The 20,456-nt window shown below is 43.8% G+C and overlaps 1 protein-coding gene across 1 annotated transcript in view; it reads right to left on the bottom strand.

Annotated features, from left to right (window-relative positions):
• Positions 1–7,935, bottom strand: part of LOC144953845 (synaptotagmin-11-like) — a 31,521-nt gene extending 23,586 nt beyond the window's left edge. Inside the window, exon 1 of the mRNA XM_078884516.1 lies at positions 7,854–7,935. The gene's annotated coding sequence lies outside the window, so the exon portion shown is untranslated. The remainder of the gene's footprint in view (positions 1–7,853) is intronic.
• Between the last annotated feature and the right edge of the window lie 12,521 nt (positions 7,936–20,456).

Genomic DNA, 20,456 nt, shown 5'->3' with positions numbered 1-20,456 from the left:
AAAATGTACTCATCCAGTCTCTCTTCATGGCGAGCTCCTGCTGTGGTAGTGCATGCAGGGGCTATTGTTACAGATATAGTTTTTTTTTATTACTCATCTTCACGTTGATCAACTTATATGATGAGATGAAGGTTCAAAGAAGTTATAGTAACATTAGCTGCATTAGCAACCAGATGTTTCAATATGAGATTGAAAAAAAAAATACCTATGGTCTGTAAATAGTTTTAATACAATTGTAGGTTGCATGTCCTGAAATTTTACAAATCAGCATTTCTATTTTTATGACGTAACAAACAATGAATATATTTGTCTTTCATATGATCCAGGTTTGCACACTCTAGCAGTTTTCATGATGACGAAATTAAGAAAGTTTTACTCTTAGGTTAAAGGTGCTACTCATCATCAGTCGCTTGTCCCTGGCTGGCACGTAGCGGTCCGCGGGAGACTCCGCCAAGTGACCCAATGCTGGGCACGCCGCCACGCAATCCAAGACCACGGTATTTAACGTCAACCTCAACAGTATTCTTCTTCGATATGGCTGATGTAGATGCAGAGCAACGACTACAATTTCACATTCAGGTGGTCAAGCCAGATAACCGCATCACGAGCAGTGGAGTGGTATCGCTGTGATGTCTCCTTCGAATGTGTGGATAGGGCATTGCGTCGTAATATGTTGTTCTGGATGACCGCAGTCGCACATTGGAGAGTTTTTTTTATTTTTCATTTGTGCACAAAACCATGGCATCAGCCATGGCATCAGCCATGGCATCAGCGATGGTTTGAGTGGAAGTTTTAGCCACAGATTTTGATGCAGAAGATTGTTCTAATGTGTATCCCTTGTCAGCATGGATTTATTTTAGCATCATATGGCTTTGTAAAAATATGTCACTGATAATTAGCATATTTATTATAGTTACATCACAAGCGTATTTCAGTTCCCTCTTTTTAATCTGTACAGTATTTAATTATCTATGAATATGAATCCAAAACTAAAGATAGCTGAAACCGTTAGACCTTTCACCCCCTTCAGTGTCTCACTATATGTCTCACTGGTCATAATTATTTCACTGGTCATAATTGTTGTTGTATTGTTAGCTTCAGATGCGGTTCATGGTGGAACCTGAGCTTCGTGGGAGATCAAATCCAGGGATCTTCTGCGTTGGGTCTTTCGCAAGGGTGTTTGTGAGTTATTTTGAACTCCATTCAGCTCAAGAGTGGTGCGCGTCCACGTCAACTGTGGGTGATGCCCCCAAGGTCGACTCAGGTACCGCTTCCGCCGTCGTTAATGGTCATGGCTCTCGCGTGATCGACCGAGGCGTCCGCCCATCTCTGAGCCGTGCAGCAGTACGGGTAGGATGTAACAGCACGGTGGAGGCGGATCTCTGTTACCAGGTTAGACTCGTGTACAGTTCGCTGCCGTGCGTTGTTGACCGATCGTCGTATTGCTATCGATGTTTATGATTCTCCAAACTCAATGCGACTAGTTGTTTGCAGAATGCAGGGCCAAGTATAGCGCTTCTTCATGCGTGCAAACAATACTTTCTGGAACATTAGTTTGTAAATACGGTAATAACAAAGCAATTAGTGTGTTTAATGAAATATGTCTGGAGGCTCATTTTAAATATGGTATGTTTAAAAAAAATCATTGATAAATCACGACCGTTACTGTGACTAGAAAGCTTTAAAAGAGATGTTATATCTTTTACAACTGAACTATATAGCTAATATTCAGAAGCGACCTGGCCACAAATGATTGCGCAACGAAGTGACTGATCATGTGGCAATGTATAGCAGCCAAATACCCTAAACGCATGTTGATTCTAAATGTGGAGTGAAAAACTAGAGGACCCGCAGAAAAATGTTGATGAGCAAAAAGCCACGATGCCATCTGAGGGGTAGAAATAGAGAAAACAAATTGGTGTCAACCAATGCAAATTCCTTTGTCAAGGCGCTTTTCCTCCCCTAACCCAGCTTAAATATACGCTGCCAAGTTTGGTGGTGTTCATTCAGACGCTGTCTTTCCGACAGACCTGTTCTTCACCTGAGGACGGCTGCTTGCGTTGTGGCCGAAACGTCGTGAGAATTGTATTATTTTATTATGTTTTATTTTTATCATTTAATTATCTCCCTTCTACGTTAACTTTACCGAAAGAAGCAAGAAGATGGTGTCAACCACTTCTGAAACAAAGGCAGGCTGCTGAAGTTCAGCTCCATTATAACGTCGTTGCTGATAATGATCAGCAACGACGGTTCTAGTTTGCTCTTATTGGAGTTCAACTCTGCGATTCCAGGCTGTCGTGTGTGTGTCCTTCAATTGTTAGGTCTGCTACGGTCATTGCCAGATCTGCTTGTCTCACAAATCAGACGAGGAGCGATATCCGCCTAATCAGGGTCTATTAAGAAAATAATGTTGTGCACTGATTCATGTAATTATTGACAGTGAGAATTAACATATTCCTGAAATTGACGTTGTGAACAGAGTTGCAAGCTGTAATAACTTCAATGTCATCCCAAGAAGGGGCATTGCAATATTCATTCTTCTACAGGTAATCGATTAGTCCGATGTAGTTGAGATGTTGATCGTGATACTAACGCCAAATAGTGTGGTGGCTAAAGTATAATAAGAAATGTGTGGCAATCTTAAGCTGACACAAATTTATAAATGCTAGACAGAAGAAAAAATACTTTTATACAGAGCCGTTGTCATTAAATCATCTTTGACAGCTACTACGGGAGCCAGTTGCAGCAATCCGGGATAGTTTTCTTGTTTCACGTGTACTTGTAACAAGAGTGGCCTTTTGTTTTGTTCGATCCACGAAGTAACCTTTTTCTTAACTTTAATTAAGCAATTGTTTGAAGTTGATTGTGACACGTCATAGAATCACACCGTGGTGGAGGAGGGAAAAATCGTTAAATGCCGCCTACATTGTGCTATTTATTAGGTGTGTAACAATGAAAATGATTTCTTTATTAACATCAACACACTCGCCAAACACACTGCCTTGATAGGAAAAATATAATCGCCGACGTTTCAAGCAATGGCCCTTCTTTGTGGCACATGCCATTTTTTGTTTGCATATAATGAAATGAAGGTGAAAGGAAAATCAAGTTTATTCTGAAAAAGGCTTCAAAATAGTTCTGTGCAATGACCCTTCTTCATCACACATGAGCCATGAAAAAAGGGGCATTGTTGTTGACGAGTGTGTTGAGGTTTGTTTTGTTATTGTGCGTGTCCACCACTGCCAATGCACCACCCCCAGATACTTTATTGATTCAAATCGAAAAGTTATTGAATTTCATTTCAGTTAAACGAGGAAAAAATATATAAATACAAATGAGGTAGTAAAAATTAGGCAAAAATAAAATTATTCTGAAACTGAATCACAATCCATAAATAGTGGCAATTGCTGGAGGGGAAAATGGTAACTTCTATAGTTTTTCAGCAAGTACCAATGCATTTGAACTAATCCCCGAATTAATATAATTTTGTTCACAATAAACAATGCATGCAATCACTCATGCAATAATGGATTATTTACGATTCATGGAAATGGTCATCTTGACCCATGGTTTATCCACTGCTGGATGAATGCCTTCCCTCCACAACGTCAGCACCCCTCACCATCCAGTGATGCTGCAATGATCCCCCGATCCTGCTTACGAGCTGATGTCACAACATTCCCCAAATACTGGATTGGATAAATTAAGGCGTAAACATCAACGTAGTAAGACCTAAACTCTTTGGTTCTTTCGGTAAAGTCACGTTGGTATAAAATTAAATAAAGTAGTAAGACCTGTATGGAATGTATATGCTGTTATATAGTACAAACAAAACACGGAGAGGCAATACAAAATTACACGCAAAAATAATTGAATAGCAATAATAGAATCACGACAATCCATTCGCTAGGAAGGTGAACCAGTTTATTAGACCACTGTTTATTCGAAAGTTAGATGTGTCTAGCTAAAAACATTTTTTATTCTGCCAGGTAAGGCCCACTTATCTTTATAACTGTTTTTCAGAAGCGACCTGCCCACAAATGATAGCTCAACGAAGTGGCTTATGTGAAAATGTATAGCAGACAAATAATATAATCTAAACGCATGTTTCTAAATGTGGAGAGAAACACCGGAGGACCCGAAGAAAAATCCACGCGACCACGAGGAGAACACGCAAACTTCAAAAATACAGGCGTTAGGGTCGGGATCGGACCCACGACCTCCTGTATACCAGGTGAGGTAGTTAACATCTCGTCACCATGGCCCCTAGGTACATTTCTGAAGAAGACAATAATCAGGGATTCATTTCCATTTCTGGTGGCATATTTTCTGGGGCGACCCAAGCCCCATCGCTCTGGACCCAACCCACCCCCGGACAGCAAGGCCATACTTTCCGGAGCTCAGGCCCGGGCGGCTCCAACGGCCGACATTCAGCCCTTGATGTAACGGTGCATCTGGCAATCGATTGGTATTGATGGCGAAACTCGCAATGCGTGCAAAGAATCGCGGGCGTAGAAATATGAACGTTTTAAGTTTGTACGTTGTAACTGGGTTCACGTGACCCGTGCAGCCACTCGTGGCCGCTACATTTATCCCCGTGAAGAAGGGACATTGCTCGAAACGTCACGACGATTTACATAAAATGTTTACAGCAGTGCTGTTCACGAGTGTTTTGAGTTTTTTTAAATATTATAAATGGTTCAGTGGAAGCATTGCGGATTGTAAAGCTACCATAAAAAATAAGACTAAAAGCCATACATATGTCGAGTTAACTGCGGTTGAAAAACTCACATAGAGTATTAGTTATCTGAATTCACACTTGAAGCTTAATAAGCAAAGCAACGCAAATGCGAAACAGTAAGAAAATAAAATCTTGACTTAAAGCTTTCGTGACTGCAATAATTCATATTTTTGGGGTCTTTCGGTAAAGTCACGTAGATAGGTTCAAAGAAAATAACAAAAACCAAAAACTGAAGACGACTGCTTGTGCTGCGACCGAAACATCGTAGTCTTTTTTGTTGTTGTTATTGTCTTTGAACCTATCTACGTGACTTTACCGAAAGACCCAGAGGAACAGTAAAAACATAAATCGATATCGCGATAATCGTCATATCGTGGAATTGAATATCGTATCGTAGTATCGTGAAGAACCGCGGCAACCCTTGCTTTAGTGACGGCTGTTTCCGCGCCGCTGTTTTGTTTGCTTACATCGCGGCAGATGGCGCTGCCTCTTCGCGAGCACTTCGACATTTTTATCGGCGGATTACGTTCGTCACGCTTCGGTTCTATCCCTTTAATAAAAACCGCGCACGCTTGATCTGTGTGTGCGCGTGTGTGCGCGCGAGCGAGGAGGATGGCTCAGAAATGTAATGAGCGGGGTTTTTTTGTAATATGTATTTTTTTTTAAATCCATAATAGAGGTTTTTTTTGTTGGGTTAGATCGCGTAAATATATAAATGTGTCGTTGAAACCGGCCACCACCCGACACAGCCAACCAGTAAGGGGTTGTCACGTAAACATAACGTGGCCAATTCGTCACTAGTACAGCACCACCGGTGTGTTGGAGAGCCAAGCCACAACATTTATAATCTGAGTACGACGTTTCGCCAGTAATTACGACTAGCTTCATCAGGCGACAGCCAGATTACGTGAAAAGCCCTTACTAGTTGGCTGTGTCGGGTGGTGGCGGATTCAACGACACATAAATATACGCGATCTAACCCCCTCCCCCCCCAAAAAAAACCTCTATTATGGATGATATTGGTCGCGAAAGCCGACGTGTTAAACTGACTAACCATGTATTTTTTTTTATTTTCACGTAAATTATATATTCGTTATCGATGTGCACCAACCCAACGCCTTTTCTTGTTTAAAAAGCGCGTGTCTTTTGCAACGTCACTCGCCACCCTCTTGTTGCTGCGTCAGACCAGGTTGGAGAACGCGCAGTGTGCCGGAGCAACCGCGTTGATGTCGCCTGTAATTAGTGTGATCCGTGAGTGGCAGCAATTAAGTCGGCAGCTCGGGCAGCGCGTAACTGCTGAGTGGATGAAACCAACAAGCAGCGTGTCATCGACATCAACCTCGTTAGGATTTACATTCTCATATTTTGCCCACCAAGGTGGGAGGAGGGGTATTTTCCGGAGTTCAGACCGGACAGCTCTGGATAAAATGAACACCCTTAAACCTTACTCTTTGTTTTTTTGGTAAAGTGACGTAGGTAAAAAAATAAAATTAAAATACATTAAATCACGACGTTTCGGAGGCAACACAAGCTTCCGTCTTCAGGTAGGCACCGTCATAGCAACATTACTATGTCAAGTGAAACCTCGTGAGAATGTGGTCTGTTTGCCTTTATTAAAACACGGGTGAGAGTCTATTGCGTCAGAGAGACCTGTGTTTATCTGATGTAGAGTGGCAGTCATTACCATTACGAATTTTCATTGTCTACTTAAATACAAAGTAGCAATTTCAACTTATTGGAATAATACATTAAAACGTCCCACATTTGGTAGTAAACACAATAATAATACATTATTTTGAACACTTTATATAATTCCACGGTTGGATGAAACGCTCGCAGCGCCGTGTCTGTTAAGAGAAAAGTTTGGCCACACTTGGCCACTCTGCTCAGTGCTTGCGGATTGTTGAAACGGACGGGAGGGGTCGAGGTAGGACCGGTTTGAATATCGCTCACACTGATTCTTACCCGTTGCCAGGTTTGTGTGCAGTGCGCTAACCACTGCGCCACCGTTCCGCCACTCCACCCGAACCCAGTAACGCCTATAGCGTCGGAAGCGCGGAGGCTGACGCGTGCCATTGACCGTGGCTGTGATTATCTTTTATTATTTTATTCAACACGTATAAACAACCAGCGACTCATACAACCGGTGTGATGTATTGACAGTGGGTGTGCGGTAGCTTCAAAGTAACAAAAAAATGCCTACGGACATTTTATTATAGAAAATATAGCAATTTCTGTATTAGCGCACCAAAGAAAATCACCTTTCTGTGAAATACATTACTGCAATATCACATCGCTGTGTAAAGCACACGTGGTGGAGCGTTACCGCAGTGGTTAGCGCACTCTGCTATAAATCTGTCTCCCTCGGTTCGATAGCCGTAAACGGATACAATCAGTGGCGAGCGATCTCTAAACAGCTCCGGGGGGGCCTACCCCTAGCACTTTCCCCCCCACACACCCATCACCAACCCTCATTGACCAGCGCAGTGAAGTATGGTCAAACAATCACCGTTAAATATAGATTTGAATCACCGTTACCGAAACCGCGTGGAAGAGAGAGAGAGAGACTGCATTCAGCACCTGGTAACAAAGGAGGGCTAGAAATTAGCATTCTCTACAAATATAATCTCAACAATATGGGACATACCGAAGGAGATTGAAGAAAAAAAAACCCACCTCCGAACGATGTATGCCTACAGCGCATAGAGCAGTGGAGATGAGCCGCGTTCAAACATTTACATTTGTCTCGAACGTTTGCTTTTTTTCTATTTAACCTTTCCCTTTAATGAATGGAACGCCTCCCTTTCAAAGCAAATTGGAGTGACGGCGCCGTGACGCAAAAGGGGTTCCGTAATTGGAAGGGATAACACCCGACGTCACTGGAAGTCATTGAGCAACACACCACAAAAAAAAACCCCGACACGCACTTGAGAGTGCCTATAAAAAGCCGAGCCCTCGTGGTCCTTGCACTTCTCTCTCGCCCTCTCTCTCTACTGCTGCCCGCTCCTCGCTCGCGCGTTCCGCTCCACGCCACGGGAGAGGTTGAACGACGAGCCATGGTGTCACAAGTTTCGCAGCTCTCCCTCCGAGGCAAGCTCGACAATGTGCTCACCTGGGTGACCATGCGGCCGTGCGGCGATGCGAGCCCCGAGCCGCCGACGAGGGTGCCAGCGCGGTCCAAGGATATCTTCAGCATCGTGGTGACGCCGGATCGCATCCCTCGGTTCACCATCCCCACGCTGGACACGTGTCACTCGCCGTTCATCAACACCCGCTGGAGAGATGCGCTGAAGCAGCAGCAGCAGCAGCCGGAGGACGCTGGACAACTGGACTGCCAGTCCTGCACTCAGAAACAACAGCAGCAGCAGCAAGGAGAGAGGAGCAGTCCCGAACCGGTGGCCTCTGTGAACGTGGACCCCGCGAGGAAAGCTCTCAACATCCTCGACTCGGCTTTGTATCGGGAGCGATTGTCCAAGCGAAGCTCCACGGCCACCTGCAGCTCTTACGAGAGCTACTCGGAGAAGCAGAGCGAGAATGACCCTCATCCTGACCCCGCGACCAGAGCGGCCATGTCTATGCCTCACTTGGCCAAAATCACCACGCCGTACGGATTCCCGGCGCTGGGCGAGAGTCCGAATATCCGCCGCAAAGAGTCGCTCTTCTTCGAGGACGGGAGGCCCCTCCTGCCCTTATCTTCGCTCGTCGGGCGCAGGAAACCGGGCACACTGCTGTGCAGGAGCCGCTCCACGCCAATCGACACTCGTCAACTCCAGAAGCACCTCGGCTCCACGTGCCTCGAGGTGGAGGAGGAGGCCGCCCAGCCCGTCAAGAGAGACACTGCGGACGCCAACTGCGCAGTCCCCAAAACGCAAAAGAGCAAATTCCGAGCGATCATCCGCAAACACCTCGGTAACATCAGGCTCATGAAGGCAAGCTGTCAACTGCCCTGCAACTCTGACAAAACCATCGCGTCCGTGGAGAGAGCACCCAGCCTCCAGCACTTGCGGCAGTGACGCGATAAATGGGTTATATCCAGAGCGACGAAACAGTTTTTGGCCAGAAGCGACTTAACAGTTTTTGGCCAGAAGCGATTTAAACTGTGACTGGTTATTTCCTACTTAAATGCGATGCGGTGAACTTTACAGCCTGTGAATATTTCTGTGCAACGCTTATTTATGGACTCACTACACCTTGATATGTATATATTTTTAAACACATTCAAACGTATTTTGCTGGAATGTTTTAAATGTTTACTCGCGAACGCTATTTTTTGTTGAAGATGAACAATGTAAATATGTACATTACTTTGTGTAATAATGCTGCCCTCTGTGTTGCGTTCATTTGTATGCCTATTCCGACAAAATCGGCAATTACATTCCATGCCACAAAATAAAATAAAAATTAAACGTACACTATACTCATCGTGAATGTGTTTATGTTTACGCTAAATTCAATACGTTTCTTGGGCGAGAAAACTTGTATTAAACAGTACCGGCAAAATTAATCCAATTAATTGAGAAGCCTTATCATGAGCATCATCATGAAACAGAATAGGATCGGTGAAAACATCTACTTGACATCATTGGATTTCAGAGGCTATGACTCACCTTGCTCATGTCCTCGTTGAGCTGTATAACATGATAAAATATTAAAGGGGTATTTACGCTGCTCTGAAAAAAGAGCGCACCACTTGAACGCTGCAGAGGTCCTGCGGCAGTCATGATGCAGACACACAATGACTGTGTATTATAATCACATGGGCGCTACATTGTATCCTTCTTAGTCTATAGATTTATGCCAAATTAAGAAAACGGATATATAAAATGTCCTACATGACTCACACCAACAGAAATGTACAAAATTGCCCGGTGACGCATCGTTTGTCTGAACGTGCCATTCCATATGGAGGAAGCGCATAGGCGGAGTTTGACTTCTATATGTAGGGGGGGGGGGGTTCACTTTGTTCCTTACATTAGTAATCGTGGGTGCATATGATTAATTATTTAATAGCTTTTTATATGAATTGTAAACTACTGAAAATAAATTCATGGTGTCCAGTTTGGGAGGGATTTCCCCCCCCCCGTGCCCCAAACTCCACCAATGCCAAATCGGCATAAACCTTTATCTACCTTACATTACAGCAGTCATCATTCATATAAAAAGCATAGTCTTAACAATCGAAACGAGTGACTACAACATGCGTTTTCACACCACTACGTGCGTCTGGCTGTCTTGTGCCTAAAGGCATGACAGTCCCACGATATGCATGGATGGAATGAACGTCGATATTTCTAGTAAAATTTCAAACACCACCATAAACATCTAAATGAAATCAGTGGTGGATTTCGAAAAATTTGTGTGGGGAAGCACGATCGATACTGGACAAAGGCTCTACACCCACGCGTGCAGCAATAGCCAACAGCTACACACTTTTGTATGCACAGCCATTCACCTCTACTCCGCAAGATATCTCTGGCTCCCTCTTGCATCCATCCCTCTCATCCATCTCTCCCAAAATCCCTTCTTCATTCGATCTATTCACACTCATTCACTTTTTTGTTCCATCTTTTGTCAATCGCTCACTCGCCCTGCAGTATAAGGCACTTGTCACGATCAGTCTCTCCACGCCACGGTACTCCCTTCACAACTACCCTCGCTCCCACATGTTTTAATTCCTTATTAATCCCTGAATGAGCACAGATGAATAAGAGTTCTCTCTTATTCATCTGTGCTTCATGCTTAATTGTTAACTCATTCTATGGCGTGCTCCCACCTTCACTATCATTCCCTCGCTTATTAGAGGGGTTCTAGAGGATGAAAGCCCTATCGCAGTGATGTGATCAAGCGTTGTGCAGTACCGTGATCTTGTTATCGTCCTGTGTCTGCTGGCTGTTAACTAAAGTAGGCATCTCTATGCCACTTTCCAATGCCAAATTTACCAACCCAACTCTTGTCTACGTTCGTCTCGCATACCTTTTGTATTGAAGCCTCCCATGACTATGGCGTGGTGTTTGCTGACACTTAGAAATGTGGTCATCTCTTCAGACACATGTCTTTTTTTATTACCTTCAATTCAGGGTAATTTGAGTCTCAAAATAAGTTGGGCAACTTGATCTGAAGTACGGTACTTATTATCTCTCATATGCCATACTTGATTCTTACAGATTCCCTGTTCAGCTTTTCTGAGTCACTCGACAGAGTCCTCGTGTTGTATGTAGCGATGGTGAAAAGCAGACGACGTCCTGTTTGTACCCAATCGTTGTGTAAAATGCCACTGAAATGATGTTGTGTAAAGATCATCTACCAGCCCAAGAAATACCGTTTTGGTAGAATGGCTATAGTGCGATACGCTGATTGAAATGAACAAATGTTTCTTGATGTCATCAGATGCGGCCGGAGACATGCTAGATAACAATTGTTGTTTTATTTCTATATAGTTTAAGTGATTTGTTTACCTTTCCTATACTTTGTACTCCTATCGTGTGTTTTGCCTTGTTTGTTGTAATGTTATGACCCGCCCCTACTGAACATCTGTGAAAAAATTGCTTTACAGCTCATCGGATTCCTCCAGTCTAAATTAATATTCTGATCTTCTGATGTTGCTGAGGTATGATATCGGCCTATAATATCTTGGTGTGGTGTGATCCATACCTGGCATTTTGAGCAGAGGCAGAACCCGTGACACCTTGAACGAGATAACCTGCCCTCTGAATTACGGATTTGCTACGCGGGTGGACAGCTGGGGAAAGCTCGTGCAAGCAAGATACAGTCAATGACGTGGGAATCACGCTGAGATACGAATATTTGTTTGGCATGGTTGCGATTAGTGTCGTCAATCCGGCCATAGCCATATACTGCACTGTAATGTGCGCATTTATAGCAACATTTAACACGTTGTTTTTATTATAAATATAAATGTTTACTTAATCTGACAGAAGTAATGTGAAGTTCTCTGTTATTTTTGCATGGGATGTTGTCACGACAGCTTAAATGAATAGACGTGATAGTTTTGCTGCATGCACTTTGTTTTGAAGTAATTCGATGTTTCGTAATTTAACATGAATTTGCGTAATTTAATGAATTATAATGCTTGCCTGTAATGTTATACAATGTAATGTAATGCTATTTGTTTCATCATCGTGAGTTATGATAAATCCACTGCTGGATGAAGGCCACCCTAAACCGTCGCCATCTCATAACGCCCTGCCATGTAACAATATATGTGAAGCTCGTGCACACAAGATGATTGGATCTCTCCATCTCCGTGGTACGTGTACTTTTGGACAAGTTCCTTCCCTAAGCTGCCACTCCGTTATTATTTTTGACTACAGATGCCTTCCAGCAACCCGTGCTGTCTCGGTGTAATGGTAAATTGTAGTTCTCAATGTTTCACACTGTTTCTTTTCACACTTTTCACTTGTTCTCCATTCACGTCCATATTTCTGACCCATACGTAATAGCCCGCAGTACGGACTAATGATAAACTTTCTTCATTCGGCACACTGATCATCATCCACATCCGCACCTCCAATTAGCAGAGTTGGCTACATACGGTGCGAAAGAAGTTTAACATATATGCTCTAATGTGCTCCAGTTGTATCCCTCCGAAAAACATATCCACTTGTTTGCCAAACTTGTACGATTCTTTTTTATTGAATATTAATTAAATGGAACCAATTTTATATGTTTACTGGGCGCTTGAGCAACTTGTGAGTGTCATTTATTTTATGATTGTTGTACGGGAAAAATTCCCGTGCTTGCGTGATTTATTTTAATAGTATCAACAATAAACACCTGCTGCTACGCATGTGCAACCCAATAAAATGCAACATTGGGCCAACGTTCATTGACGTTGGGGGCACTTTGGTCCAACGTCGACGAACGTCGGCCCAATGTTGATTTGTTTACTGAGATGTGACGTGGCCGCAGCACTACTAAATAATAACACAGCTCAGGTGACACCGACTTTACACATCTCGCGCGCGCACACTTTACTGACGACGTTAAAGGAGAACTGGAAAAATACTCTCACGGGAATTCGAGCCAAGAAGGTTATTTTCCTGGTTGAGAAAACTGGCCAACAGCCAGCACGAGTTTGTCTTGGAAAGACAGCAAAATAGTCATCGTGAGTGAGTAGAATAATGTGATGGAGAATACGTATGAAATGTCCTAATTTTTTTGCACGTTTAATTACCTATTATATTGATGCACTCATTATAATCGTGATAACAGCCAGGTTTTTTGTTTTTAATTTATTATTTACAAGTATTTGTTTCACGATAGAATTGAGTTGTTATTTACTACTATAATGAGCCAAGAATGTCTGTGTGTCCCGCGCGTGATGTCACTCCACGTCGACCAGCCCCCCTCATTAATAATTATGAACAGGTTACGTCCTCCACATGGACCCCCCCCCTCATTAATAATCATAAGCAGGTGACGTCAATCCTCATCTAAAAGCTCCCCTAATTAATAATCATGAACAGGTGACATCTCCCAAATGGACACCCCCCCCCACCTACATTAATAATAATTAGCGGGTGACGTCACTCCACATAGGGTGGGGCGAGGCGCCTCCTCCCCCCTCCTCCGCGTCAACTCACAACCCTCACTACAAAGGCAGAACCCTCACGTCACGCGATCTCCGTAACGCTTTTGAGACATCAAAGTAAAAAGGACGTCATGATGAACAAGGGATTATAACCTTTAAATGAAATAGGTCTGTGTCACCGCACCCTTACAAATTGCACACGCATTGATGCAATGAACATCACGTCGTGGTCTGCTTTTCGCTTGCAAGTTTCAGATTTACTGCAATACACCCATCCATGGACGGGCAAAAGGCTCTTATATATATGCATATACAGTATAAACAAAACATATATAGGATGTTGCCATATTTTAATCAAATAAAAATATGAATTGTTAAGCAAAAAATGTATTCATCCGCTGCTATTCACTTATATTAAGTAGGTGTTTTTCTCAGAAGGAACACAGGTAAAAGTAATTGTCCGAAGAAACGAAAAAACAAACTAAATAAGTTAAGCAGAGAGTACTTTGAATCTCCCAGTGAGACAGTTCAAACGATGGGCAATTGTCTTAAATCTCACCAGCCTCTCTGTCCACCCAGCAGTATGAATGGCTACACCGGCACGTCGGTGGGGTAAAGTGTGGGCACTCCCTCGTCTACCAATGATGTATCACTAAAGTGGAAGAGTACATCTAATCATAGTGGAGGTCCTTCAGCCAGCAAATGACGTGAGCCGGGAATTGCAGAGCTGCATCGTTAGCTTTTTATGGATTCTGTAACGCTTCACAACATCTGTGTCCTCGGAACTAAGGTATTTAATGAGCCAAAGTAATGGTAGGGCTCGTTCAAGCGTGCATGAAGCAGTGCAGTGACTGAGGTCGACGTGATACTAACTTCAATTATCGTTTATTTATAGCCAACGGAAATAGTAACATCATGGAAAACAACGAACTGCAACGCATAAACGTCATATTGTGGCTTATTGGCATACACCGTGACAAGTTATTGTTTCTTTAAAGTCCACACACACGTAGCTGTGCCCTAAACAACACTCGTTAAGTCGTTACATTGACGTCTTTACTGTCCATGCATATTAACGGGACGATGAATCCCCTCCACTTCTCCTATTAACCGGCTCTCACCTCTTCGCCCGATCACTCACTCCCGTACTCGGACCGATATGATGTCTCCCTTAACTTCTCGAGCAGGAACCTGTCACCTGTTACTCCACACACCTCTACATCTAGCAGGTAGCTGTCACCTGGCTACTCTACACACCTTTACACCTAGCAGGTGACTGTCACCTGGCTACTCTACACACCTCTACACCTAGTAGGTAGCTGTCACTTGGCTACTTCACATACCTCTACACATATTCTAGTGAGCAGGAACCCTTTACAATGCACGACCAGAGCTAACATCTGCACGGCTGTCTTTAACAGCATGAACTGGACAAGAGGCAAGCCATCGGGTCTACCGTCATTGTTATAACTCCCTCCCCTACCCCACCTACTCGTTATTCTAACCCTACCTCTTTGAACTCTCTGCTCCCTTCTTCCAGCATTCACAGGTGAAGCTTACTTCACCGCTTCAAGTCCACCTCGCCTTGAGAGCTCCATCTCCATGGCGACCCCTGCAACTCTGTCTACATGTGCCTGCGCTTCAAACGCAGGTGCACTCCCCATCACCCCCACCTAATCACCGTGAACGTCACGCTCCTTACACGCAACAATTACGCGCAATCTCCTATCGACTCGTAGGTCACAACAGCGGCACGTCCGAAGGTCGAGACGGGACAGCGGCTCTGATAGGGAGGAGTGAGATGAATTGTGGCATCGCAAGAGTGATAGGGATGACCGAAGGGGGGGGGGGGCATTTATCGAGCAGTAGATAGACCATATCCCTGATGATGATGTCACAAGCGTTTTTGATATGTTGCAGGATAATTTGACATGGCACACAATGAGTGGTACACGGTTTTGCAACCGTAGAACACTTATCTCAGGAAAGGTGCACAGTTACATGGGATATGGCTACATTGCTGTTTAAAACTAATAATTATTGGCAACCATTAATTCGGTAATTTGTTGAAATTGAGAAAAAACAAAAAAAAACCTTAAACCGGGCTGATGGCTATAGACGGAGATCTACTTGGTAACACAATGTTGATAATGATCATTAGGATTTAATTGTGAGTCATCGTATTAAACAACTCCTAACTAGATTCATTATATCAGTAAAGTGCTGTAGCCGTTTTGGTAAAAAATAAATGGATTATTTCATTTCAAGAATGTAACGTTCAATCAACCTTCATTACTAAATCCTGATTGATAATCGAGTTTAAGTAATCTAGTTTAAATAATCAGATTTAATCCTTAAAATAAATAATTAACAGTCAATAAATCTAGCTTTTTAAGTGAAAGTAATCCATTGAATTACAATAATGTTAACCCTAACCCTAAAAAAAAAATGCACCTGAAGACAGTCGCTTGTTGTTGCGATCGAAACGTCGTGATCTATTATTTTTTCTACCTATGTAACCTAATTAACCTTACTCAAATATTAAAAGAAAAAACTCAAGTGTTTCACCTAATACAATTGTAGTGACATCGCGGGATGTCACTATACAGTGCCGGCCCAAGAGAGGCACGGCGTGCGGTGTAACGACATCGCGGACACCACGATGATGTGGGTGAAGTACCGGCACTAGAGGGGCTTGGTCAGCGTTGATTGATAGCGCTGGATGGCATCACGCTTGGCGTGCAATGCCAGCCCTAGAGGATCGGGTGTGAGAGTGCTGGCCATAGCGAAGGGGTTACTGAGGGCCATGCACTCTGGTTGACCTGAGAGGACACGTGACTGGTTAAGTCTACAGGGGGGCCCCAAGTGGGAGCTATGGGTGGTCACGTGGTCCGGGTCGAGATCCTGCTAGAGGTCCCTGAAAGATGGTCGTGGCCAAGGGCGGAGCCAGCCACACCGTAGAGAATATAAGCCGGGTCCCCCAGAGGGGCCGGCGTTGTTGGTCATCCTGAAGAAACCTTCGTCTACATTCAACGTTCTCCGAGTCTCCAACACGTGGACCTGGACCCAAGCTGTGGTCCCGGTCCGTAGTAGCTAGTTACATGGTAACTGGTGTAGTTAGCCTGGTGGTCACCACCATAGGTTGTTATTCTGTTAAGGGGCAATTACCGCGTGTGTTGGTGTTAAATAAATGTGTTGCCTCCAAAAGCACGTCTGCGACTCAGTTGAACCTACTACATAATTATGCTACGAATGGTACCTTATTATAAATGACATTTGGATTTTATAAAGTTGGAAGATTTACATTCACGAGTATCATGCATTATACCTTAATACAATTAACAATAGCTTATTTATACAAATAGTGAAATAGCTTTACCTTGTTACACTATTTAACCCTGTGAATTACAACCAATCAGTTAGCAATCAATTATAATGATTAAAGCCATTTCACCTGCATGGCTGTGATGAGGACGTCATGACACCTACTTAAGGACCCAGATTATAATGCGCATTCACTGGAGATGTGAGTTCTTGCTGAGCTCTTTAGTGATGAGGCTGGTTGCCATTTTCAGCGAAGCGTCGTACAAAATTGTAAAAATTTTGCTTGCTTTTCAAAGTGCCAATTTGCAACAAAGAAAAAATCAAGTAGCACATTTTCCCACGTGACAACTTGATTTTTGTTGGCTTCGTCGGTTGGTGGAGGGTGCATAGCTCCAATATAAATGTTACACCTACACGATCTTGAATCATAATATTGATCGTGAACACCTACGGGTATGAAGTTACACCCACATGTATTTAAGTCAATAAAGTAGGCATCAGTATAGGAGCATAGAGCAATGGGAATGAAAAAAATGAATCTTCAATTCTGCCACGCACGATTCGCTACGTGCATTAAGACTGTGAAGTAATCGACTTTAATATCGGTTACTTGTTCGATCACCATTCAAACGCAGCATCAATCTTGGACCAATCAATATAAACTACGGCATTCTTTCTTGATATGCGTATGCCTGATGTATGTCCAACTTATTTTGCACCGTACGTAGTCAAGCATGCCAATTGGAGGTGCGGGAGAAGGACGACAAACGAAACAATCTGCACGTGGATGCAGACCAACAACTAAAATTTCACATTGGGGTGGTCAAGCCCAGATTACCGTGTCAGGAGCAGCGTATTGTATGGCTGTGATGTCTCCTTCGTAATCGTGGATCGGGTATTGTGTAGTAAACTGTTGTTCTGGTCTGTTCTGGGTGACCACAGTCGCACACTGGAGGGTTTTTCAATTTTCCATCTGGGCATCAGTTACCCGAATTTGCCATGGTTCGTGGAAGATCAAAACCGGGGATCTTCTGCGAATACGTTATAAGGCCGCACTCAATACATACACAGTGATCACCACAAGTGAACCACAATGACTTGCTGATCTCGTCAAAGAGCATAAGGGGCCGTCCATAAAAGACGTCACGCGATTTTGGACGATTTTGACCCCCCCCCCCCTTCGTCACACGGCGTCACAAAAAGTCAGACGTCACAAAGCTCTGCCCCCCCCCCCCCCCAAAAAATAAAACATGCTTAAAATGGCTTTAAACTATTGTCATTGTAGTGCGTATTTAATGTGTCGCTGCACTCTGATGTTGTAGGAGAAAACATGTATTAAAAGGTATTTTTAATGAAGTAGAACGTGTTGTCTATATTTATTAAAAAATGCGCATTTTGATGTGACGTCACATTTCTCACCCCCCCCCCTCGTCACACATCGTCACAAATGTCTGACCCCCCCCCCCCCCCTAGGTGCGTGACGCATTTATGGACGGCCCCTAAACCATCACGCATCCTCGCAGCGGCTTTTGGCTGCTGAGCCATCGAACAAAGACGGTCACCGCATCACGCACTTTCAGATGCGCTTCTGCAGCCGTCTGGAACGCCGGTTCCTTCCAATATTGTGAAGCCACTGGAGCTATGCAGTTTAAAATCTACATAAAAAATGTCAATTTAATATCTACATTAGAAACTAATTTATTTATAACTGCCCTTTGTATTGTTTGTTGTCCGTCCCCCGCACATCCGATTGGCTACGTACAGTCCGAAAGAAATTCGACATACATAGATAGCTGTCTTATATAAAGTGTACATGCCCTAATGTGGTTAGGTTGGATCTCTCCGACAAACATCTAAAGTTGTTTGGCAAACTTGTTGTATGATGTTTTGTTACTTAAGATGTATTACATACATACGTTGGGTCTTTCACAAGGTGTTTTTTTAGCTCTTTTGTGCTCTGCATTGACGACTTTCTAACGAATACATTTGGAAAGAGTACTTTGAGAAGTTGCTAAATGGTGAAAACCCAAGATGCGTAATGGTTGAGAAACATCAAATAATTGAAGTAGTTGCAGATACATTAACCAGAGGCTCTGGGGAACATGACGCATTAAAAGACAGTGGGGCCAGATGAGATTCCAATTGACGTTTAAATTAATGAGAGAAAATGGTGCTGAAATATTAATGGGGCTGTTTGGGAAAAAATGGATGGAAAAGAAAATGCTGTATCCGTGGAGAGAGAGCAAATTGGTTCCCATCTTTAATGGGAAAGGTCACGTACACGAGTGTGGTAACTACAGAGGAATAGCATTGATGAGTCACATCATGCAACTCTGGGAAAGGATAATAGAAAGGAGACTGAGGAAGCTGGTGGATATTGGTGAGTCAGGTTAGATTCATACAGGGAAGGTCAACAATGGATGCAATCTTTGCACGTATTGATGTAGAAGTTCTAAGAGAAGAAACGGGACATGTATATGGTGTTCATTGATCTAGAGAAAGCGTACGAAAGGGTGCCTCGAGGGGTAATTTGGTGATTTATTAGAACAGATATTCCTGAGGTATATGTCCAGCTGATCCAGGATATGTATGAAGGAGGATAAATGCATATGTGCGAAGCAGCCGTGGGGTGTTGGAGAGTTTTCAAGTCAAAGTAGGAGTGAAGCCAGGTTCTGCCCCGAGCCCTTTCCTGTTCACCCTGGTGCTGGACACACTAACGAGATATATTCAGAGACAGCCCCCGTGGTGTATGCTGTTTGCAGACGATATTGTGCTATGCGGTGGAAGCCGACGGGTAGTGGAAGATGATTTGAAGATCTGGGTGCAAAAGATTAAAGGGAATGGGTTGAATATCAGTCAGATAAAGACGTAGTACATGGTGGAAATTATCAGTGGAAATAATGCAGGATCGCAAATTGGAAGTGACCAGTTAATGAAGACGAACGAGTATCAGTACCTGTGCTGATGGATCACTAGGAGATACGAGAACATGAACAATGGCTGGATGGCTTAAATTGCGAGAGATGACTGGAGTAGTGTGTGATAAGAGGGTTCCATTATGATACCTCCTTTGCCAGTAGCAAGATATAGTAATAGGTTTTTACCCTTTTAACTGGCAACAAAACTGACACCTTTATACAAGGGATCATGTTTGCATTAACCACAACACTCGCGGTCAATTTTGTTGCCAGTTAAAAGGGTAAAAACCTATTACTAAGAGGGTTCCAGTTTGGTTAAAGGGAAAAGTGGACAAGGTGGTGCTGTTGTATGGGGTCGAGTGCTGGGACACAAGAGGGAGGACCAAGCTATGGTATGCACAAAGATGAGGACGTTACGGTGGATGTTGAGTTTGATAAGGAAGGACAGGGTCAGAAACGAAGAAGTGAGAGGAAGACTCAATGTGGGAGAAATCACAGAGAAGATGGGAGAAACAAGGCTGGTTTGGTTCGGTCATGTGAAGAGACAACAATAAAATGGTATGGGCCAGAAGGTGGAAGGAAATAGATCAAGAGGAAGGCAGAATAGGACGTGGGCGATGTGGTGCGATCGGACATGGTGGCCAGAGGAGCGCAAAGAGAGAAGGCTGGCAAAGACAGTGGGACAAACGCGTGGAAGAAGTAGAATACATTTGGCGGCCATCTTACGTGGGGGTGGGAGAGGGGGTGAGATCCTCCACCCCCACATAAGATGGCGGCAGAGTGGGAGGGAGGTGAGTCTCCCCCCCCCCACCAGCATGGAGGGGGAGGGGGGGAGGGGAACCCACCCCTCCCTCCCCGCGCGTCGCCCTTCGATGACGTCACTCGCGCACGGCCACAGTCTTCCCCAGGCAAGATGGCCGCC

Source organism: Lampetra fluviatilis, chromosome 3, assembly GCF_964198595.1.
Source record: "Lampetra fluviatilis chromosome 3, kcLamFluv1.1, whole genome shotgun sequence".
In the NCBI taxonomy this organism is placed as follows: domain Eukaryota; kingdom Metazoa; phylum Chordata; class Hyperoartia; order Petromyzontiformes; family Petromyzontidae; genus Lampetra; species Lampetra fluviatilis.
This window is presented reverse-complemented; position numbering and strand designations above follow the sequence as displayed.